This window comes from Ranitomeya imitator, chromosome 2 (genome assembly GCF_032444005.1).
Source record: "Ranitomeya imitator isolate aRanImi1 chromosome 2, aRanImi1.pri, whole genome shotgun sequence".
Lineage (NCBI taxonomy): Eukaryota > Metazoa > Chordata > Amphibia > Anura > Dendrobatidae > Ranitomeya > Ranitomeya imitator.
Window position 1 is genome coordinate 294,131,420 of NC_091283.1, and position 25,522 is coordinate 294,156,941.

At 46.1% G+C, this 25,522-nt stretch overlaps 1 long non-coding RNA gene across 1 annotated transcript in view; it reads left to right on the forward strand.

The window, feature by feature from the left end:
- Positions 1-659: 659 nt before the first annotated feature.
- The window catches only part of LOC138667395 (uncharacterized), a 38,172-nt gene continuing 13,309 nt past the window's right edge, over positions 660-25,522 (forward strand). Inside the window, exon 1 of the long non-coding RNA XR_011318739.1 lies at positions 660-712. This is a non-coding gene — a long non-coding RNA (uncharacterized lncRNA). The remainder of the gene's footprint in view (positions 713-25,522) is intronic.

Consider the following 25,522-nt stretch of genomic DNA (forward strand, 5'->3'; position numbering starts at 1 on the left):
AGAGAGGCCCGGTACCGAAACGTCGTGGCCCTGTGTCTGGGGGCGTTCCATTAGGACCATCCACAATTTGCATAGTTTTAGGCGCTCGCTCAAAACACATTTGTTCAGAGCAGCCTATCACGTTCACTAATCAAACTCATTTTATGTCTGTGTGTGTGTGTAGCCCATTCACTATCCCTATCTATTCCCCAACCCCTGAAGATGGCTGGACCATCATTGTAAATACATCATTGTAAATACACACCTGTACTTTGTATCTTCCCCACCTCATTGTAGATTGTAAGCTCTCACGAGCAGGGTTGTCTTATTCCGTCTTATTTTGCTTTAATTATTGTATTGTTAACGTTGTTACTTATGACTTTTGTGTTTTAAACTGTAAAGCGCAGCGGAATATGTTGGCGCTATATAAATAAAGATTATTATTATTATTCCCTCATGTGTGGGGTCTATTTGTCTCCAAGCAGAGAAATCGCACGTTACATTCCACACATAACACTGTGTAGAGAAGGCCACGAGAGGTAATTGTGCCAGTAGTGAGGGGAAATAATGGCAGAAATGTCACTGAGGAGAAGTTTCCATGTAGCGTCTTCACTGCGGATATCATGCACTCCCCTGATCATGTGACCTCTGACTCCTCCCCTCCTGTGACCTCATCACAGGTCCTGTACGCCCAGAGCAGCCATATATATCATGAGCGGCTCTGCAGGCTGAGGTAAGTGGAGATTCCCCATTACTGAGCGCGGGGGACATTAACCCCTTTAGGACTGAGACTCTTTTGGGGTCTTTGTTGCCACTTTATAAGAATCATGATGTTTTTGTTCTGTTTCCTGTAATAGAAGATACATACGACCCAACTATGGAAGACAGGAAGTGAGGTAGCGGATTGTTCCCATAGTACAGGGCCCCTTTCTTGCACCCCACACAGTGTAATGCCCCCAATATGCCTCTTATGCAGTATATATGATGCCCCCCACACAGGATAATGCCCCTGTAATCAGGTGACCGGATACAACACACAGACAAACACAAGGCGGAAGTAACCAATATAATTATTTCCTGATATTGGGAATTGTGATCACTATGGCAACAGTGAATAATGCAAAACAGAGAGATTACGAGGTGAAATATACAATATCAGATACACAATGAATTCTCCGCCTCACTCTCATTGTAATAGCAGCCTCTAACCACATGTTACTTTAGCTACTGACAAGGGTGATTTTCCTGACTCCTATAGTCGACAACACTCTACTCTGCGAACACCGGCCATAGTGGGGTCTCCGCCTCTTCCCGTTAGGCCATAAGTGCTCCTAATAAAGCCTATCAAGGCTCGCTGGGCCGCCTTCCAGCTTTTGCCTTGTCTGTTGTTCTACCCTGGACCAACACCCGTACTGACGTCAGGGCTGGAAGCAGTGGCCGGCTCACTCGCGCCTCCTGCTTTTCACTGCAGGCGTATACTACTGAGCGGAATCTCCTCACAGATCTTCAGTGCTTGACCAACAGCAGATGTCTCTTGTACCAGAAGAAATAAGAGGTGGAACTCTGCTCTTGCCTGGTGTAGTCTGGTCTTGACCGCTGCAGGTCAGGTTCTCAGGCTTTGGCAGGCATATTCTGGACTTCAGGTCTTGACCAGTGCAGGCCTGGTTCTCGGGAATGGCTGGCATAGATTGGGACTCTTCTGGTGCCACCTGGGTTGTGCCGCCATAACCAGCTGCCTCAGGCACTTTACCATGGCCTGGTACCTCAAATTCTTCCCTGGCACCCCAATGTTTTGCTTGGTGCCAAATCTATTCTAGCTTTGGGGCTATAGCCTTCATAGTAACAGGAAACTGCGTCATCAAGGTCAAGGAGTTTGTATGTTCTCCCCGTGTTTGCGTGGGTTTTCTCTAGCAGCCTTCCACGACAGCCACAGGAGGTTGTCTCCATACCCTAATGGGGGACAGGAAGCACAAGAGGTTAAAAACCCCTCCCACCTCCCATTAACCAGTGTCTTTCCTGTCCCCCATGGGGCATGGAGAGGTTCCTGGTGCGCTGCGCGGCCGGCTCTGCAGTTGTACCTTTCATATTTCTTTGCCGGGCATTGGTGGTCGGGCCCCTAGGGCTTCCTCCTCCGTTATGCTCCCGTCTCTTCTGGATTCGGGACCGCATTCCCGGTCCTCCTGCATCCTCTTGGGGGATAAAGCGGACCGGTGAGCCCATCCTGGAGGCTTCCCTGAGCTCTCCGGCGTCTCCCCCTCCTGTGCGCGCTGTTCGGCGATCCGGAAGTCACGTGGTGCTTCTACTTCCGGGTCGGCGCTCCTGCATAGGAGTGATATCCTGTCCAGCGTTATGGACTACCGAACGGCGTGTGAGGCACGCTGCACCCTCGCACGCCTGCCTAGGACCACGGAGGGGGAGGGGCAGCTAATTGCCACACGCTGGTGCAGTCTTATTTTCTATATAAGCTGCGAAGACGTCTCAGGTAAGCCTGCTGAAAGCATGGATTCGTCTTGCCCTGCAGCTGCAGAGCCCAGCACTCCTCAAGCCCCAGTAAGTGCGGCAGAGAAGGGACCCGTTTAAAGGTAGTTTTAAGTATACCTTCTTACACCGCTTCCTCTTTCATTTCAGGGAGTCAAGCCTGGCCCTAGAACCGTTACTAAACGCAAATGCACTACCTGTAATGTGAAAATGCCCTTACATTGGGAGAAAAAGTTGTGCCAACCTTGTACGGATAAAGTAGTCCGGGCGGAACACCCTTCATTAATTAAAGAAATTCGCTCCCTGGTTAGACAAGAGGTCCAAACCTCTTTGGCCCCGCTTGCTTCCCCTCCACCACCACCACTGTCCTCACCTGGTCCATCACTTCCCAAAAAGAGGAAAATCCAGGAATATTCCAGATCAGAGTCTGAAGGGTCTTATACGTCATCTTCAGTCAAATGGGAAGATGTGTTACCCCATAAATCTGCGGAAATTAGAAAATATTTTTTTTCCTCTGAATACATTGAGGAATTGGTGTCTGCAGTGAGGAATACTATGGGGCTAAAGGAGGAACCAGTTCCTCAGTCTATACAAGACGAATTATTCGGTATACATACCGAAAAACAACCTGGGTTTCCCGTACATAAAAGTATCATAGACATATTCAATAATGAGTGGGAACTGCCTGAGAAACAGCTGACTACACCCTCAGACTTTAAAAATCGGTTTCCTCAAGATGAGGATTCAATCAAATGGAACATCCCCAAAATAGATGTTCAGGTGGCTAGAGTGGCTAAGAAGACGGCTCTGCCGTTCGAGGATTCTTCCCAGTTAAAGGACCCCTTAGATAGGAAGATTGAGAGCCTTCTCAAAAAATCCTGGGAAACTTCTACCTCGGCCCTCAGATTCAACATTGCATCCACCTGCGTGGCCCGCTCTCTCTTCCGCTGGATAGAAGAGCTAGAAAACCACATCTCTCAGGGTACACCGAGAGAAGAAGTGTTGGACTCCTTGCCTATTTTACATAGAGCAACTGGGTTCCTTGCAGACGGCTCACTGGAATCCATCTGTGTGGCCACCAGATCTCTAGTCCAAACAAATTCAGCCAGAAGAGCTCTCTGGCTAAAAATGTGGAGTGGAGACGTCACTTCAAAGATAAAACTTTGTTCCATTCCCTTTAAGGGTGACTATGTGTTTGGGCCCTCATTAGATGACATCCTGGAAAAAGCCACGGACAGAAAGAAAACTCTTCCTGAACAAAGACCTCCCAGGAAGCAGTTTTTGCGACCCTCCCAGCCCCAGCCCTCCCAGGGTAAAGGAAAAGGAAAAACCGGGAAGTGGAGTTATGCCAAGGGGAAACCTAAAAACATCCTTATTCCCCAACAAACACAACAAGAAAAACAATGACTCCGATCCGGTGGGGGGGAGGCTTTTGAACTTCGTTCACAGTTGGCAGAATATCTCCAACAGCCCTTGGGTAGTGAGTGTCATCCAACAGCGTCTTCTGATAGAGTTCGATGCGCCTCCTCCCAGGATCTTAAGAGTCACCTCCCCGTCATCTTGGGAGACTCAAAAACTGATGATGGCAGGAATACAGGACTTACTAGACTTGAGAGCTATTTCCGTGGTCCCGGTAAACGAGCAAGGGAAAGGACACTATTCCCGTATCTTCATGGTAAAAGAGCCTTCCGGGCAGGCTCGGATTATAATAAATCTAAAAGCTCTCAACAAATACATAACTTACCGCAAATTCAAAATGGAGTCAGTAAAAACAGCCATTCCTCTGATAGCTCCTCATTCCTATATGGCAACAATAGACCTCAAGGATGCCTATTTCCATATTCCAATGCATCCTCGCCACAGGAAATACCTAAGATTTGCGGTCCAATTCAATCAAAAAATCCTACATTTCCAATACAATGTTCTCCCCTTCGGGATCTCCTCGGCCCGAAGGGTTTTCTCCAGAGTCATGGCGGAAGCTGTAGCTCACTTCAGTTACCAAGACGTCGCTAAAGTGCCGTACTTGGACGACCTTTTAATAATTGGTCCTTCCGCCGAAATTCTCAATCAGAGAATTTCCAAAACTCTGAATATCTTACAGCTTTTGGGTTGGATACCCAATCTAAGCAAGTCTCAACTATTACCATCAAAGGTGATAAAATTCCTCGGAGTCCTTTTGGACTCGGGAAATCAAAAATCTTTCCTACCAGAGGAACACCAGAGGAACCTGATATCCAAGGTCCTAGACTTCAAGAAACAACGGTCTCCGACTCTGCGGACTGCAATGTCTCTTCTGGGGTCGATGACGGCCTGTATACAATCAGTTCAGTGGGCTCAAAGCCACTCCAGAGTACTGCAGGCACATATCCTAGGAAACTGGAACGGAAATCCAAATTTCCTGAACAGAAGAGTGTACACTCCAGGGAGGGTAAAAGCCTCGTTAACCTGGTGGGCGATCCAAACAAACCTGCTAAAAGGAGCAGACTGGATACAAGATCCGCTGGTGACAGTGACAACAGATGCCAGTCAAAGAGGTTGGGGAGCAGTTGTCTCGCAAATCCCATTCCAGGGTCACTGGAATCGGAAAGAAAGCTCCAAGTCCTCCAACTTCAGAGAATTGATGGCAGTGGAGAGGGCCCTTCTGGCCGCCAGCAGTCTCATCATAGGTCAACATGTCAGAGTCTACTCAGACAATATGACGACTGTAGCGCATCTAAAACACCAGGGGAGTCCGAAGTTCAATCAATTGAAAACAATATCAAACAGAATTTTTTGCTGGGCAGAGAAACATCTCCCCTCTCTATCAGCAATACACCTCAAAGGGTCAGTAAATACTCATGCGGATCTCCTAAGTCGTCGCGATTTGCATCCAGGAGAATGGAGCCTGAAGGCGGATGTTTTCAGAATGTTGACGGACAGATGGGGACTTCCCGACATAGAATGCACAGGTCGAGAACTACTTCTCTTTAGACCCCAAGGACAGGTCTCAGGGAGTAGACGCCTTTGCTCATACATGGAGGTTCCATCTAGCATATGTGTTTCCTCCAATACCGTTGCTTGCAAAAACCCTCCGGAAGATCCGAGACGATCAAGTCCAGGCTATTCTAGTAGCTCCGGCATGGCCAAAGAGAAGCTGGTATCACCTCATCAGAGAACTGAAGGTGGATGGTCCAATCTTTCTCCAAACATCAGAGAATCTACTCTGCCAGGGCCCCTTTTATCATCCGGAGCCGCAAAAGTTGAAGCTGAACAACCACAACAACCATGACCTGGAACGCCAAAAGGAGTGAATCCACACAGAAGATAGATATCAGATAGCCTTTATTGTAGTGAAGTGGCAACAATGTTATATATAAAAAAATATAGTTAAAAATTCAATAAAAACAAGTACGCGATTTTATGACAGGACAATTAGAAAAAATTGTTATACAATTATGGTAATAAATATACGTGGTGACCTCCAATCCTGGTTAATACAGATAGAAAACTGATTAAAAAACTAATAAAATGTAACCAAAAGCAAGAAAATATAAACAACAATTATCTGTGCACTAATGCATATGTGCAAATTTGCAAAATAAAAAAATAAAAAAGATAAAGCAGCAAAAAAAATTTTTTGCAGAAAAAAATCTTTTAAATAGTGACGTGTATAGTACAAAAATATACCCTATGTTGAAATATAGATATGCAGAGCCACAATATATATAAGAGCCAAGCTATCGGCTCAAAAACACGGAATAAAGTGCATTTGTGCAAAAAAAGCTTATGCAAAAAGATGGGCAAACAAAATAAAAAGCCATAATTTAAGATAAGTGTAAAAAAATCGGTAATAAAGCAACACACAATTACCGGTTCAAAGGAACCAAAATATAGTGCAAAATATAGGAAATCTATCACATATGTCAGTGTGCAGAGCCACAAAATATAAAAGCACACAGCTATAATGTGCAGTTTGCCATGGGTATATTTTACACTGAAGTAAGCACTCAATGAGTGCAGAGCCACAGGTGGAAACAGCACACCGCTGCAGACAAAGTTATCACACCGACAAGGTGCAAGGTGCAAAAAACACAAAAATAATAAAAGGTTGCTATCTGTAAATTACCTGTAGGGAGAGTCGCCAGGTCGTTTCGGAAAACACTTTCCTTCGTCAGGGGGAGACGTTTTGTATATTGAAGGGCCTTTTTATACCGTATCAAGTTCCATTGTGATGACCCGGGTGTAAACGGCGTATGCGCCGTCAGGTGGACCCGGAAGTCCAAGCGCCCGAGTCACGTGCCAGCCCGCACAGGGACGGAGTACTGTCATGATCCCAATGGTAAGGGATCACAAAAGGACAAGCACAAAAACAAAACAAGCTCTAGGGAGATGGAACCTGAGCTGACCGCGATCCTGAACCTAAACACACAACTAGCAGTAGCCGGGGAACGTTCCTATGATGCTTCCTAGACGTCTCGCACCAGCCGAAGGATTAACTTCCCCTATCAGAAGAAACACAGACCTCACTTGCCTCCAGAGAAACACCCCACAGAAATAGCAGCCCCCCACATGTAATAACGGTGAAATGAGAGGAAAGCACATACGTAGTTATGAAAATAGAATCAGCAAAAATGAGGCCCGCTAAAGCTAGATAGCAGAGGATACAAAAGTGAACTGCGCGGTCAGCGAAAAACCCTTCAAAAAACCATCCTGAAATTACTTGAACTCATGTGCCAACTCATGGAACATGAGGAGTAATTTCAGCCCACTAGAGCAACCAGCAGCAAAGAATCACATATCTGCAAGCTGGACTAAGACAAAAATTAAGCAAAACGTGGAACAGGAAAATCAAAACTTAGCTTGTCCTGAAGATAACAGACGCAGGGAGCAGAGGTAAAAAGACACGCTGATTACATTGATAGCCGGCGAGGAAATGACAAAAAAGCCAGGTTAAATAGGAAACTCCCATAACCTGATGGAACAGGTGGAGACCAGAGACCGCAGAGAACACAAGTCACCCAGTACCATCAGTAACCACCAGAGGGAGCCCAAAAACCGAACTCACAACAGAGTACCCGGCGTTGCTAAGACACAGTGACTCGGACGCCAGGGCTCCAGGACGCAGACAGCGCAGGCGCACTCCCAGGAACACCGCAAGGGAGACAAGAATACATGCCGGAGGTACTGCAATCACATAGTTAACCTCTAAGTGAGTTTAGACTGGGGCAAATAGAGAAAATAGGGAAGAAGACATGGTCTTCATAGTAATAATAGATACTTGATCCTAAGTATGGACTAAATCTCCAAAATTATGTATGGGCTGCAAAGAGTAATAATGAACAAAAAATATAAAGAAAAAAATAAAAAGAAAAAAAATTAAAGATAAATATAACTGTAAATCTATGTGTGTATATTTGTTAAATATATTATATTAAATCAAACAAAATTAATAATAATGAAAAATTATGAGATACAAAGTATACAAAAAACAAGGATGAAAAATTATTATAACAAAAGAATAATGGGAAAAAAATAAAAGAAATAATAATCATGAGATGGCAGACAAAAAAATATAAAAAATTTTTTTTAAAAAATATACATCCATAGTAACATCAGTCCAATTTTTCTTTCAGGAATCATGTCCTTCTGTAACGACGAAGAGCACGAACATTCCGTCTCAATTCATCTCCACCAGAACGCAACCAGTCCAATCCATATGTTCAACAGAAAGAAGAGGCCGGACATAATATGTAAGTATGATAGACTAAAAAATACATAAATAACAATTATTAATAAAAGCCGCTTGAAATATACAAATAGTTAAAGGAATTTAAAAAGATTAAAATAGCATATATAACTGAAAGGTGGTGTTATAGACATAAAGGTAAAAATATATAAAAAAGAGTATTATAAAAAGGGGGCAAAGCTAAGATTTTCATTCAGTCCATATGGGGACATATCCATTTAGTTTCCATCTGTGCTAGTGTCGTACTTATTTTTCCTCCTCTCTCATTAGGTGTTATCTTATCAATGCCCTTGACCCTCAAAAGTGATGCCTCACAGTTGTGTTTCAGTTTAAAATGCTTGGGGATGGTTTTTAATAAGGATATATCATCAACCTCCTTAGCTGCTTTTATCCCCAAGACATGCTCACGAACCCTTGTTTTCAATTGACGAGTAGTCATACCCACGTAGATTAGCGAGCATGGGCATGTGGCGTAGTAAATGACGGCTGTAGTTGTACATGTTATGGCCTGTTTGATCTCATAGTTTATTGTCCCTTCAGAGTTGCAGAAGGTCTGTGCTTTATCAATATTGGGACACGCCACACACTTACCACATGATTTACAGCCAGTGGCATGTTTAGTATTTGTTAAAAATGATGATAAAACTGGATTATAGGCATAATGGCTCTTCACCAAATGGTCTTTTAAGTTCAGGGATCTTCTGTAGGTGATATTTGGTTCCTCACCAATGTATCGAGTTAGAATGGGGTCGGCTTTGAGAATTCCCCATGACTTAGCTAGACATGATCTCATTAGATCATTTTGTCCATGATATCTGGTGATATACCTAACTACTTGATTGGATTTAGGAGTCTTTTGACCGCACAACGCTTGATGTCTGGTAGTGTTTTCGGCACGGTTATATCCCTTTTTAATAGAACGTCTACTATATCCTCTTTCAATGAATCTTTCTTTTAGATCCTGAGCTTGTTTTTCGAAATCAATATCACTGGAGCAAATTCTCCTCAACCTCAGGAATTGTCCTATGGGGATAGAACGTACCATTGCAGGGGGATGTGAAGAGGTAGCATGTAAGAGCGAATTAACTGCTGTAGATTTCCTATAAATATTGGTATATAGGCAGTCATCTTCTCCCTTAAAAACACATACGTCAAGAAAGTCCAAAGATTTAGAGTTAAATGTGTATGTAAGATGTATATTAGAGGTGTTATGATTCAAACCTGACATAAAGGACTGTAAAAAGTCCTCCGATCCCTGCCAAATAAAAAATACATCATCAATGAATCGCACCCATAATAAGATGCGATTCATCCATGTCTCAGACATAAAGAGGTCCCTCTCCCACAGCCCCAGGAATAAATTTGCATAAGCAGGCGCAAATGAAGCACCCATAGCTGTGCCCTGGAGCTGTAGGTAGAGGGACCCCTTAAAAAGAAAAAAATTGTGCGATAATGAGAACTCAAGTAAGCGTATAGTAAATTGTCTCATGGAGCTAGGCATAATTGAGGACCCCATAAAATGTGTGGCTGCTCGAACCCCATCACTATGGCGGATATTTGTATATAGACTTTCCACGTCACAAGACACTAGAAGTGTGTCATTGCCTATATGCAATCCATCAATTCTTTTGAGGAACTCGTTGGTATCTTTGATATAGGATGGTAGTTCCTCAACTAGTGGCTTCAATCTGGAGTCTATAAATTTATTAACATTTTCCAGAAAGTTCCCACACCCTGAAATTATAGGTCTGCCTGGTGGCGTGGTTTGATTTTTGTGCACTTTAGGGAGTAAATAAAGTGTAGAAATTGTTGGTTCAGACACCTGAAGAGCAGTAAATAAATCTTTATTGATGATACCTGAATCCAAAGCTTCCCGAAGAAGGCCAAGTAATTCCGACTTTATAAATTTATAGACTCCAGATTGAAGCCACTAGTTGAGGAACTACCATCCTATATCAAAGATACCAACGAGTTCCTCAAAAGAATTGATGGATTGCATATAGGCAATGACACACTTCTAGTGTCTTGTGACGTGGAAAGTCTATATACAAATATCCGCCATAGTGATGGGGTTTGAGCAGCCACACATTTTATGGGGTCCTCAATTATGCCTAGCTCCATGAGACAATTTACTATACGCTTACTTGAGTTCTCATTATTGCACAATTTTTTTCTTTTTAAGGGGTCCCTCTACCTACAGCTCCAGGGCACAGCTATGGGTGCTTCATTTGCGCCTGCTTATGCAAATTTATTCCTGGGGCTGTGGGAGAGGGACCTCTTTATGTCTGAGACATGGATGAATCGCATCTTATTATGGGTGCGATTCATTGATGATGTATTTTTTATTTGGCAGGGATCGGAGGACTTTTTACAGTCCTTTATGTCAGGTTTGAATCATAACACCTCTAATATACATCTTACATACACATTTAACTCTAAATCTTTGGACTTTCTTGACGTATGTGTTTTTAAGGGAGAAGATGACTGCCTATATACCAATATTTATAGGAAATCTACAGCAGTTAATTCGCTCTTACATGCTACCTCTTCACATCCCCCTGCAATGGTACGTTCTATCCCCATAGGACAATTCCTGAGGTTGAGGAGAATTTGCTCCAGTGATATTGATTTCGAAAAACAAGCTCAGGATCTAAAAGAAAGATTCATTGAAAGAGGATATAGTAGACGTTCTATTAAAAAGGGATATAACCGTGCCGAAAACACTACCAGACATCAAGCGTTGTACGGTCAAAAGACTCCTAAATCCAATCAAGTAGTTAGGTATATCACCAGATATCATGGACAAAATGATCTAATGAGATCATGTCTAGCTAAGTCATGGGGAATTCTCAAAGCCGACCCCATTCTAGCTCGATACATTGGTGAGGAACCAAATATCACCTACAGAAGATCCCTGAACTTAAAAGACCATTTGGTGAAGAGCCATTATGCCTATAATCCAGTTTTATCATCATTTTTAACAAATACTAAACATGCCACTGGCTGTAAATCATGTGGTAAGTGTGTGGCGTGTCCCAATATTGATAAAGCACAGACCTTCTGCAACTCTGAAGGGACAATAAACTATGAGATCAAACAGGCCATAACATGTACAACTACAGCCGTCATTTACTATGTCACATGCCCATGCTCGCTAATCTACGTGGGTATGACTACTCGTCAATTGAAAACAAGGGTTCGTGAGCATGTCTTGGGGATAAAAGCAGCTAAGGAGGTTGATGATATATCCTTATTAAAAACCATCCCCAAGCATTTTAAACTGAAACACAACTGTGAGGCATCACTTTTGAGGGTCAAGGGCATTGATAAGATAACACCTAATGAGAGAGGAGGAAAAATAAGTACGACACTAGCACAGATGGAAACTAAATGGATATGTCCCCATATTGACTGAATGAAAATCTTAGCTTTGCCCCCTTTTTATAATACTCTTTTTTATATATTTTTACCTTTATGTCTATAACACCACCTTTCAGTTATATATGCTATTTTAATCTTTTTAAATTCTTTTAACTATTTGTATATTTCAAGCGGCTTTTATTAATAATTGTTATTTATGTATTTTTTAGTCTATCATACTTACATATTATGGCCGGCCTCTTCTTTCTGTTGAACATATGGATTGGACTGGTTGCGTTCTGGTGGAGATGAATTGAGACGGAATGTTCGTGCTCTTCGTCGTTCCAGAAGGACATGATTCCTGAAAGAAAAATTGGACTGATGTTACTATGGATGTATATTTAAAAAAATTTTTTTTTATATTTTTTTGTCTGCCATCTCATGATTATTATTTCTTTTATTTTTTTCCCATTATTCTTTTGTTATAATAATTTTTCATCCTTGTTTTTTGTATACTTTGTATCTCATAATTTTTCATTATTATTAATTTTGTTTGATTTAATATAATATATTTAACAAATATACACACATAGATTTACAGTTATATTTATCTTTAATTTTTTTTTTCTTTTTCTTTTTTTATTTATATTTTTTTGTTCCGTTATCCCAAGCCAGGATATATAATGTGTAGCGATGAGAGAACGTGGTCGCCACTGCTCATTAGTCACCCGAGTATCACTATGCTCGGTGTACTCGGCCAGCATAGTTACATAGTTACATAGTTATTAAGGTTGAAGGAAGACTATATGTCCATCTAGTTCAACCCATAGCCTAACCTAACATGTTGATCCAGAGGCAGGCAAAAAAACCCCATGTGCAAAGAGTAAGCTCCACATTGGGGAAAAAAAATTACTTCCCGACTCCACATACGGCAATCAGACTAGTTCCCTGGATCAACGCCCTATCAAGGAATCTAGTGTATATACCCTGTAACATTATACTTTTCCAGAAAGGTATCCAGTCCCCTCTTAAATTTAAGTAATGAATCACTCATTACAACATCATACGGCAGAGAGTTCCATAGTCTCACTGCTCTTACAGTAAAGAATCCGCGTCTGTTATTATGCTTAAACCTTTTTTCCTCCAACCGCAGAGGATGCCCCCTTGTCCCTGTTTCAGGTCTATGATTAAAAAGATCATCAGAAAGGTCTTTGTACTGTCCCCTCATATATTTATACATTAAAATAAGATCACCCCTTAGTCTTCGTTTTTCCAAACTAAATAGCCCCAAGTGTAATAACCTATCTTGGTATTGCAGACCCCCCAGTCCTCTAATAACCTTGGTCGCTCTTCTCTGCACCCGCTCCAGTTCAGCTATGTCTTTCTTAAACACCGGAGACCAGAACTGTGCACAGTATTCTAAGTGTGGTCGAACTAGTGACTTGTATAGAGGTAAAATTATGTTCTCCTCATGAGCATCTATGCCTCTTTTAATGCATCCCATTATTTTATTTGCCTTTGTAGCAGCTGCCTGACACTGGCCACTGAATTTAAGTTTGTCATCCACCCATACACCCAGGTCTTTTTCATTGACGGTTTTGCCCAGAGTTTTAGAATTAAGCACATAATTATACATCTTATTACTTCTACCCAAGTGCATGACCTTACATTTATCCCCATTAAAGCTCATTTGCCATTTATCAGCCCAAGCTTCTAGTTTACATAAATCATCCTGTAATATAAAATTGTCCTCCTCTGTATTGATTACCCTGCAGAGTTTAGTGTCATCTGCAAATATTGAAATTCTACTCTGAATGCCCCCTACAAGGTCATTAATAAATATGTTAAAAAGAAGAGGGCCCAATACTGACCCCTGTGGTACCCCACTGCTAACCGCTACCCAGTCCGAGTGTGCTCCATTAATAACCACCCTTTGTTTCCTATCCCTGAGCCAGCTCTCAACCCACTTGCACATATTTTCCCCTATCCCCATTATTCTCATTTTATGTATCAACCTTTTGTGTGGCACCGTATCAAAAGCTTTTGAAAAGTCCATATACACTACATCCACTGGGTTCCCTTGGTCCAATCTGGAACTTACCTCTTCATAGAAACTGATCAAATTAGTCTGACATGAACGGTCCCTAGTAAACCCGTGCTGATACTGGGTCATGAGGTTATTCCTCTTCAGATACTCCAGTATAGCATCCCTTAGAATGCCCTCCAGTATTTTACCCACAGTAGAGGTTAAGCTTACTGGCCTATAATTTCCGAGTTCAGTTTTTGTCCCCTTTTTGAATATTGGCACCACATTTGCTATACGCCAGTCCTGTGGCACAGACCCTGTTATTATGGAGTCTTTAAAGATTAAAAATAATGGTCTATCAATGACTGTACTTAATTCCTGCAGTACTCGAGGGTGTATCCCATCCGGGCCCGGAGATTTGTCAATTTTAGTGATTTTTAGACGCCGCCGCACTTCCTGCTGGGTTAAGCAGGTGACATTTAATTGGGAATTTTTATCACTAGACATTTTGTCTGCCATGGGATTTTCTTGTGTAAATACTGATGAAAAAAAGTCATTTAGCATATTGGCTTTTTCCTCATCCTCATCCACCATCTCACCCAGACTATTTTTAAGGGGCCAACACTATCATTTTTTAGTTTCTTACTATTTATGTAGTTAAAGAATATTTTAGGATTATTTTTACTCTCTCTGGCAATGAGTCTCTCTGTCTCAATCTTTGCTGCCTTGATTTGCTTTTTACAGAATTTATTTAATTTTCTGTATTTATTTAATGCCTCCTCACTACCTACTTCCTTTAATTCTCTAAATGCTTTCTTTTTGTCACTTATTGCGCCCCTTACAGCTCTATTTAGCCATATTGGTTTCCTCCTATTTCTAGTATGTTTATTCCCATACAGTATATACTGTGCACGGGTCCTATCCAGGATGCTAATAAACGTCTCCCATTTTCTTTGTGTATTTTTGTGTCTCAGGATATCGTCCCAGTTAATTGCACCAAGATCCTCTCTCAGCAGCGAGCATTTCCAGGATTATTCAGCGGTAACTGGTGTCTCCACCGAGCATTTTTGGCAGACTTTAGAATCCAAATCATGCTGCAGGGATTGTCTGACAGGCCATGAAACACCGCAGCCATCTTTGTTGCGGTCGTGCAGCGATTGGCTTGGCTGCACAGCATCATCCCGAGTATAAGAGACCTGGCGCCGCCCTGCTTACCACATTCTGCTCCGGATTCAGCGAGAGTAGGGAGAGCTGCTGCTGAGACATGGTCAGAATCATGCTTTTAATAGTTAGTGTAGGTCTGCAACTGTTAATTCCACAACTCGTCAGAAACCAACAGTCCTTTTTAGGGCTAATTTGTGGGTCCCGAGATTGCAGCACTAGGTAGGCAGGGCACAGCATATCCATATCAGTGCAAGGCCTGCAGGCACTGTATGTGACTACATAGCTCTCACTGCATGCATCCAAAAGCTCCATAACTGTCTGCTGCTGCTTATTTACTATATACCTAGTTGCAGTTTTCATTTTTTTTTCTTTTTTCCAAAAATTCACCTTCCCCCCCCCCCCCCCCCAAAAAAAAAAAAAATACAGTCTGTTATGTCAGACTGAGTCCTGGTGCATCTGTAGAAAAATCATAGTTTGTCAGGCATACGTAGCATAGTTGTGTGTGCTATCCTTGTTCTACCCAAAAGCCAAAAAAAAAATTAATACAGTCTGTTATATCAGGGTGATTCCTGGTGTTTTGTTTTTAAAAATCGTATTTCCACAATAGCATAGTTCTGTGTGGTAGCCTTGTGCCACTCTTTTTTTTTTTTTTTTTTTTTTTTTTTGGGGGGGGGGGGGGTTAAATTCACCAAAAAACAAAAAAGGCCTCATAACTCATATATCTGTGTTCTCCAAGGCTGGCATTATAAGCTGGTTTCCCACTGTTTTTGCTGTCTGTTACTCTACATATACAGCACTATTTTGCAGGCCCCCCAAAAAATACAGGCCACATATTTGGCAGTGTGATATTTCCGTGACAGGCCTCATATATCTGCGTGTTCCAAGTTTGGGCATTGTAGGCCGGTTTCCCACCTTTTTTGCTGTCTGTTACTCCATAGCTCCCAACCGTCCCTCATTGTGCGGGACTGTCCCGGTTTTGAGCCTTTGCCCTGCTGTCCAGCACGGGACGCTCTGCTTCCCGCAAACAGCAGGACCAATACGACCCCTTGTGTTAAGCCATGCCCCGGGCCCTTACCCTTCCGTATGGCTGCCTGCTTTCTGCGCACAGGACCTGTGATGAGGTCACAGGAGGGGAGGAGTCAGGGGGTCACATGATCAGGACCTCTGTGGATTGCAGGACTCGGCTGTGCTGGGTTGCCAACTTGCCACATGGTGCTGCAAGATGAGGTAAGTAATACGTTGTGTGGGGTCAGGAGGTGTACAGTGTGGATGTAGCAGGGCCATGTGTGTACGAGGTGTATGAAGCGGAGCCATGTGTGTACGAGGTGTATGGAGCGGAGCCGTGTGTGTGCGAGGTGTATGGAGCGGAGCCGTGTGTATACGAAGTGTATGGAGCGGAGCCGTGTGTGTATGAGGTGTACGGAGCAGAGCCGTGTGTGTATGAGGTGTACGGAGCAGAGCCGTGTGTGTATGAGGTGTACGGAGCGGAGCCGTGTGTGTGCGAGGTGTATGGAGCGGAGCCGTGTGTGTATGAGGTGTATGGAGCAGAGCCGTGTGTGTATGAGGTGTACGGAGCAGAGCCGTGTGTGTATGAGGTGTACGGAGCAGAGCTGTGTGTGTATGAGGTGTATGGAGCGGAGCCGTGTGTGTATGAGGTGTATGCAGCGGAGCTGAATGTGTACGACGTGTATGGAGCAGAGCCGTGTGTGTATGAGGTGTATGGAGTGGAGCCGTGTGTATGAGGTGTATGGAGCGGAGCTGAATGTGTACAAGGTGTATGGAGCAGAGCCGTGTGTGTATGAAGTGTATGGAGCGGAGCCGTGTGTGTATGAGGTGTATGGAGCGGAGCTAAATGTGTACGAGGTGTTTGGAGCGGAGCTAAATGTGTACGAGGTGTATGGAGCAGAGCCGTGTGTATGAGGTGTATGGAGCGGAGCTGTGTGTGTATGAGGTGTACGGAGCGGAGCCATGTGTGTACGAGTTGTATGGAGTGGAGCCATGTGTGTATGAGGTGTATGGAGCGGAGCCGTGTGTGTGTGAGGTGTATGGAGCGGAGCCGTGTGTGTGCGAGGTGTATGGAGCGGAGCCGTGTGTATACGAGGTGTATGGAGCGGATCGTGTGTGTATGAGGTGTATGGAGCGGAGTCGTGTGTGTGCAAGGTGTATGGAGTGGAGCCGTGTGTGTATGAGGTGTATGGAGCGGAGCCATGTGTGTATGAGGTGTATGGAGCGGAGCCGTGTGTGTATGAGGTGTATGGAGCAGAGCCGTGTGTGTATGAGGTGTACGGAGCAGAGAGCGTGTGTACAGAGCGGGGCCGTGTGTGCAAAGTGTACGGAGCGCAGCCACGTGTGTAGGAGTAGCTATGTGTGGCCATTATATGGTACGAAGTATCATGTGCGGCCAATATACAGTATGGAGCATCATGTATGGTCATTATACAGAATGGAGCATTATGTGGGGCCATTATACAGTATGGAGCATCATGTGCGGTCATTATACAGTATTGAGCATCATATGGGGTCATTATACAGTATTGAGCATCATGTGGGGTCATTATACAGTATGGAGCATCATGTGCGGTCATTACACTATGGAGCATCATGTGTTAGGAGTCGAGTTTCCCCTGCTGCACAGGGGGAATCTCGATCCCTGTCTGCTGCGGTCTCCCATTCTGTACCGGCCGCAGTGGGGCCTGCTCAGCGGAGGCGTCGCTCCCAGCGTCTTGCTGGGACTGATTCTGTGCAAAGGGTTACTGTTGCCTTTTCTGGCTCTCCTGTTGTACCCTGCACTGATCTGCGGCGAGCGGGCTTCTCTGGGACTAAGTCCTTATTTGCACACACTGAGCATGCCCAGGGCAAGATCTCCCGTTGGAGATCGAGGGTCACATGCTCAGGTACTGCAGCACATTCCATTGGTCCTCCAGGAAGGTCCTGAAAGGGAAAAACTTCAGTAGCAGCTTCCTGTGCTGCAACTATATAAACTGCGCATGACCGCACGGCCATGCGCTAGTATTGTCTTGTAAATATGTGTGTGTGTTGTGAGTGAAAGTCGCTCTTTAAATAACCCTCCCTACTGGATGACTGTTCGCGGAAGGTGTATGTTTGCTATCTAGCGCCCGACTTATCCAACAGCACGTAACACACATTACAGCTACCAGTTGCTGTGTCCGCCAGTACGGCGCCGTGCGCTTGCTCTGCGCTTTCCTGACCAAAGTCTGGGTGGTTAGTGGCGTCCGTCAGTGCGGCACCGCACGCACTCTTGTGCCTTTATATTATTTATTATAGTTACCTTATACACCCAGTTGCGGTGTTGTGCCAGCAAGTGGTCTTAGGGTATGTGTCCACTTTCAGGATGGCCGGCGGTATCGCCGGAGCGGCTTAGCCGCTCTGCGGTAAGCCCCGCCCCCTTTCTGGGACGCGATGATGCCGGATGTGTTCACAGCACACATCCGGCATCATCGCTCCCCACCATAGGGCCCTGTGCTATATCTTGCGGCGACGCAGCGTCGCCGCAAGGTATACGGACATGCTGCGATCTGAAAAGACGCGCAGCATGTCCGGAGTCGCAGGGCCGCCGCGTGCGTGTTACCACGCATAGTGGAGACGGGATTTCATTAAATCCCCTCCACTATGCTGTAACATCTGGACGCTGCGTGTTTGACGCTGCGTCCCTATGCAGCGTCAAACACGCAGCGTTTACTGCACGTGGACACATACCCTAATCGGACTTCAATCCTGAGTCTTGGGGTTGTGTTCGCTGACTTCTTGCTTGCGCTCTATGTGCGGTACCGCGGTCCTGTGACGCAACAGGGTCGCTTCCTTCACGCAGGGTGAGGTTAACCCATGTGTGTATTCTTATAGTACCGCCATATAGTCCGTCTATACTAGCAGCAGGGTTTTTACCTGCACGGTGGACCTCGGACTGCGAACGCACCTAGTTTCATATCTTCTTATACTTGGTGCGTTCCGCCAGTCCCTAACATAATACTAGCGCCAAGGTCTGGCTAGTAATGACGGACGATCAGCGTTTACAGCGGTACATCCAGCAGCTGGAGGAAAGGTTGGCAGCTCTTGAGCGTTCAACCTCAGCTGTGGATGTTACTGCTGTCGCTGTTCAGGCTGCAAGTGTGGCTGCAGCTACCTTGTCCAGTGCCGCCCCTGTACCGACGCAATCTCGCCTCCCGCTACCAGAGAAATTTTCTGGTGACAGTAAGTCCTGTAGGGGTTTCGTGAGTCAGTGCTCAATACATCTCGAGCTTCTGGCCTCTCGTTTCCCTACAGAGCGGGCTAAGGTGGGCTTTATCATATCTTTATTGTCGGACAGGGCGTTGCAGTGGGCTACGCCGCTGTGGGAGCGTGGCGATCATGTGGTGCAGAGTGCTCCGTTATTCCTGAGCACTCTGAAACAGGTCTTTTTGGGACCTCGTGTCACCCATGATACGGCGCTCCAACTGTTGGCATTGACTCAGGGCTCGTCCTTGGTCAGCCATTTTGCCGTCCACTTCCGAACTCTAGCATCTGAGCTGGAGTGGTCGGATAAAGCCCTTATTCCCATATTTTGGAGGGGGCTGGCTGACCACGTTAAGGACGCCCTGGCCACTAGGGAGATTCCCGCCACACTGGAAGAATTAATAACAGTATCTACTCGTATTGACCTCCGTTTTCACAAGCGGAGGTTAGAGCGAGCCCAGTGTAGGCAGAGGTTTCGGCTGGCTCCCACCTTCGCCAAACCTTTGGAATCTCCAGCCCAGGCTCCTGAGTCTCATGAACCTAAGGTAGTGTCACGAGCGGGATCTAAGTCCCGGACCACTCGTGCACTCCAGGTTTGCCATATTTGCCAACAGTCAGGACATCTAGCCACCAGATGTCACCAGCGGTCGAGGAAACGTCAGCGCCTAGTGGTAGTAGGTGGAGGTGCACTAGACACGGCGACGTTTGCCTCCAAATTGTCCTTTAAGGGGACAATAACTTTTGGCTCATCCTCCCACTCGGTGGAGCTCTGCGTGGATTCTGGAGCGGAGGGCAATTTTATGTCTTCTGCCTTCGCCCAACGTCACGCAATACCCCTGGTTATGCTATCTCAACCAGTAACGGTACGAGTGGTGAATGGGTCGACACTCCCCACACAGATAACACATCAGACCATCCCTTTTACTCTGTCCATGTCACCATCCCATCAGGAGATTATATCTCTGCTCATCATTCCTGAGGGGATTGATGAGGTCCTGTTGGGGATACCTTGGTTACGGTACCACTCTCCTCACATCGAGTGGTCCTCAGGCAGAATTCTGGGATGGGGTGAATCATGTGGGGGTAGGTGTCACCGAGAGTGCGTTCAGGTTGCTACTACAGAGGTACCCGCAGATCTTTCCTCTCTTCCCAAGCAATATTGGTCTTATGCAGACGTGTTCTCCAAAAAGGCGGCGGAGATCCTTCCGCCCCATCGCCCCTATGACTGTCCTATCGATCTCTTGCCAGGTGCGGAACCTCCCCGGGGTCGAGTTTATCCATTATCTCTCCCGGAGACGGAGGCCATGTCTCAGTACATTCAAGAGAATCTGGCAAGAGGGTTCATCAGGAAGTCAGTGTCACCTGCTGGGGCAGGGTTCTTCTTCGTGCAGAAGAAGAATGGGGAATTACGTCCATGCATAGACTACAGGGGTCTTAACGCTATCACCGTTAAGAACAAGTATCCTTTGCTCTTGATATCCGAGCTCTTCGATAGGCTTCGGGGAGCTAGAGTGTTTACTAAATTAGATCTGCGGGGTGCTTATAACCTGATTCGCATCCGTGAGGGGGACGAATGGAAAACGGCGTTTAACACCAGAGATGGGCACTATGAGTATCTGGTGATGCCCTTTGGGCTCTGTAATGCCCCAGCCGTTTTCCAAGACTTTGTCAATGACATCTTCCGGGATATGCTTTCCACCTCAGTTGTAGTCTATCTGGATGATATTCTCATCTTTTCTCCAGATATTGACTCCCACCGGAGAGATGTTGGCAGAGTCTTCGACCTCCTACGGGCAAACTCTCTTTATGCTAAGTTGGAGAAGTGTATGTTTGAGCAGGAGTCCTTACCTTTCCTGGGCTATATCATCTCCGCCCAGGGATTGGCTATGGATCCTGCCAAACTACAGGCTGTGATGGACTGGCAAGAGCCCCATTCTCTTAAAGCGGTGCAGCGCTTTATGGGGTTCATTAACTATTACCCCCAGTTCATTCCCCACTTCTCAACTCTGGTAGCTCCCTTGGTAGCCCTCACTAAGAAGGGAGCGAATCCCAAATTGTGGTCGGAAGAGGTCTCCAAGGCCTTCACTTCTATTAAGTCCCACTTTGCTAGCGCTCCCATCTTACATCGTCCCGATGTGGATAAGCCATTCCTAATGGAGGTGGATGCCTCATCCGTTGGTGCTTGAGCAGTCCTCTATCAAAAGGATGCTCAAGGTCGGAAGCATCCATGCTTCTTCTTCTCTAAGACCTTCACGCCAGCGGAGAGAAACTACTCCATCGGGGATAGGGAGCTGCTAGCAATGAAATTGGCCTTTTCTGAGTGGAGACATCTTCTGGAAGGTGCACGCTTTCCCTTCCAAGTTTACACGGACCACAAAAATTTGGTCTATTTGCAAACAGCCCAGCGGCTAAATTCTCGTCAGGCCAGATGGTCCTTGTTCTTTTCCCGGTTCCACTTTTCCCTTCATTTTCTCGCCGGGGAGAAGAATATTCGTGCTGACGCTCTCTCTCGCTCCCTTATGTCAGCTGAAGAGGAGGAAGAGGAGCCTCGGCTTATTGTCCCTTCCGAGAGCCTGAGAACCATAGCGCCGGTTTCGCTGGAGTCTGTGCCTCCGGGCAAGACTTTTGTGCCCATTAATTTGCGACCGGAGGTTCTCTCTTGGGCTCATTCGTCCAGGGTGGGTGGACACTTTGGGACAAAGAGGACATCTGAGCTACTGGCGAGGACGTACTGGTGGCCGCATATGGCCCGAGATGTCAGGGATTATATTCTGGCGTGTGTCTCCTGCACCAAAAATAAATCTCCGCGTCAAAGGCCAGCTGGGTTGCTCTATCCCTTGCCGGTGGCAGATAGGCCCTGGGAGATGGTCGGGATGGACTTTGTCGTGGGTTTACCCAAATCTCGCGGCTGTACCATCATTTGGGTCATCACCGATCATTTCTCAAAAATGGTGCATTTGGTGCCGCTACCACGGTTACCTTCTGCACGGGCCTTGGCAGCGTTGTTCATTAAACACATCTTCCGCCTACATGGTATGCCTGACAAAATTGTCAGTGACCGGGGTCCCCAGTTTGCGTCTCGGTTCTGGAGAGAGCTTTGTCGTCTTCTCAGTATTGAGTTGAATCTCTCTTCCGCTTATCATCCCGAGACGAATGGGTTGGTAGAGAGGGCCAACCAGACCTTGGTCACATACCTGCGACATTTTGTTTCAGCCAGGCAGGATGACTGGGCATCCTTGCTATCATGGGCAGAGTTTGCGCTGAACAACGCCGTAGCCAACTCCACTGGTCAAACCCCATTCCTCCTCAACTATGGTCAGCATCCACGGGTACCTGTGCCTATGCCTGTGTCTTCCGCAGACTCCAGGGTGGCAGACTGGGCTGTGGAGGCACGGGATATTTGGGACCACACTCAGGATGCCATTCGGGCCTATAAGGAGAGAATGAGGTCCTCCGCCGATGCTCATCGGCGCCCCGCTCCGACCTTTGCTCCTGGCGACTTGGTGTGGCTCTCCGCCCGTAACATCAGGCTGCGAGTTGAGTCCACTAAGTTTGCTCCTCGCTACTTAGGTCCCTTCAAAGTGCTCGAACAGGTAAATCCTGTGGTTTATCGCTTGGCTCTTCCGCCACGCTTGGGTATCACCGACACCTTTCATGTGTCCCTCCTGAAACCCGTGTACATGTCCCGGTTTTCCGAGTCATCTGCTGGGACATCGGGTTCGTCTTCGGACGATTATGAGGTGAATGCTATTTTGGGGTGCAAGGTGGTACGTGGCAAAAAATTTTTTTGGGTGGACTGGAAGGGTTATGGTCCTGAGGACAGGTCCTGGGAGCCTGCTGAGCACATTCGGGCTCCGCAGCTCATTGCTGCCTTCGAGCGTAGCGAGGCTCAAGGAGGGGGGGGCTCTAGGGGGGGGGGGGGTAATGTTAGGAGTCGAGTTTCCTCTGCTGCACAGGGGGAATCTCGATCCCTGTCTGCTGCGGTCTCCCATTCTGTACCGGCCGCAGTGGGGCCTGCTCAGCGGAGGCGTCGCTCCCAGCGTCTTGCTGGGACTGATTCTGTGCAAAGGGTTACTGTTGCCTTTTCTGGCTCTCCTGTTGTACCCTGCACTGATCTGCGGCGAGCGGGCTTCTCTGGGACTAAGTCCTTATTTGCACACACTGAGCATGCCCAGGGCAAGATCTCCCGTTGGAGATCGAGGGTCACATGCTCAGGTACTGCAGCACATTCCATTGGTCCTCCAGGAAGGTCCTGAAAGGGAAAAACTTCAGTAGCAGCTTCCTGTGCTGCAACTATATAAACTGCGCATGACCGCACGGCCATGCGCTAGTATTGTCTTGTAAATATGTGTGTGTGTTGTGAGTGAAAGTCGCTCTTTAAATAACCCTCCCTACTGGATGACTGTTCACGGAAGGTGTATGTTTGCTATCTAGCGCCCGACTTATCCAACAGCACGTAACACACATTACAGCTACCAGTTGCTGTGTCCGCCAGTACGGCGCCGTGCGCTTGCTCTGCGCTTTCCTGACCCAAGTCTGGGTGGTTAGTGGCGTCCGTCAGTGCAGCACCGCACGCACTCTTGTGCCTTTTTATTATTTATTATAGTTACCTTATACACCCAGTTGCGGTGTTGTGCCAGCAAGTGGTCTAATCGGACTTCAATCCTGAGTCTTGGGGTTGTGTTCGCTGACTTCTTGCTTGCGCTCTATGTGCGGTACCGCGGTCCTGTGACGCAACAGGGTCGCTTCCTTCACGCAGGGTGAGGTTAACCCATGTGTGTATTCTTATAGTACCGCCATATAGTCCGTCTATACTAGCAGCAGGGTTTTTACCTGCACGGTGGACCTCGGACTGCGAACGCACCTAGTTTCATATCTTCTCATACTTGGTGCGTTCCGCCAGTCCCTAACATCATGTGTGGTCATTATACAGTATGGAGCATCATGTGGGGTCATTATACAGTATGGAGCATCATGTGCGGTCATTATACAGTATGGAGCATCATGTGCAGTCATTATACAGTATGGAGCATCATGTGCAGTCATTATACAGTATGGAGCATCATGTGCAGTCATTATACAGTATGGAGCATCATGTGCAGTCATTATACAGTATGGAGCATCATGTGCGGTCATTATACAGTATGGAGCATCATGTGCGGTCATTATACAGTATGGAGCATCATGTGCAGTCATTATACAGTATGGAGCATCATGGGTAGTCATTATACAGTATAGAGCATCATCTGCAGTCATCATACAGTATGGAGCATCATGTGCAGTCATTATACAGTATGGAGCATCATGTGTGGCCATTATGCAGTATGGAGCACTGTGTGGCCATATTTTTTGTTTATAATTATTGTATATGAAACAGTGTGATCAGCAGTGCTAAATGGGTGTGGTTGGGACGTGGATATGGGTGTGACTAATTATGAATGGGTGTGGTCAGAGGCATGGCCTAAAATTTGCCGCGTTGCACGCCGCAGACTTTCTCCCTCCTTCCCATCTTCAAAAGTTGGGAGGTATGGTTACTCTGCAAAAAAAATATAACACAGTCTGTTATGTCAGGCTGAGGCCTGGTGTTTGTGTTTGAAAAATCGTAGCTTTGCAAGCATACTGATCAGATATCATTTAGCTCCAAATAAATACATTTGTGTTGAGCTTTTGAAATAGTGCAGTAGTCCATTTAAAATGGGCAAGGCAAGGGGCAAGGGACGGGGAAGTGGACGTGATGCTGATGGCGCAGAGGACGAGGCCGTGGCCAAGGTGAAATTGGGCCACAACAACGACCCACATCTTCTCGCTCAACGTTCCTGTCCCAGTTTCTAGGGGACCGCAGCATACCACTATTGAAGCCAGAGCAGTATGAAATAATTGTTGTTTGGATAGCAGATAATGCTTCCACTCACATAGCCACCACTACTACCATGTCTTCCACACGGTCAAGTATGAGTAGTTATCAGCATGGCCTGGATATTCCTCACCCTGATCCTCCTTCCCCCCACCATGCCAAGTGCACTGAGCCAACTGATCCCACACTTGGACACTCTGAAGAGCTGTTCAGTTTTCCATTTCAAGATTCCAGACTCTCGGCAGGTCAACTTGAAGTGGGGCCAGATGAGATCGCATGTAGCAATGCCCAAAGCTTGGACCAGCCACGGTCACACAAAGGAGATGGCGGGAAAGTGTCAGAAGAGGTGGACGATGATAAGACACAATTGCCAGAAAGTCAGGAGGAGGAGCAGGGTGCAGATGTGGAAGACAAGGTGGTGGATGACATAGTAACTGACCCAACCTGGCAGGAGGACATGCAGAGCGAGGGCAGCAGCACACATGGGGAAGGAGGCATATCCCCCCAACAGGCAGGAAGAAGCAGTGTGGTGGCCACAGACAGAAGGCGTGCATCCGTTCCCCGTAACACCAACATTAGGGAAGTTGCCATTCCAACTGTTAGATCTTCCCGAGTGTGGTTATTTTTTAAAGAGTCTGCCGGTAACCCAAACAGGCCATTTGCAGCACCTGCCATGCGTGCATCAGCAGGGATAGCAAAACAACCA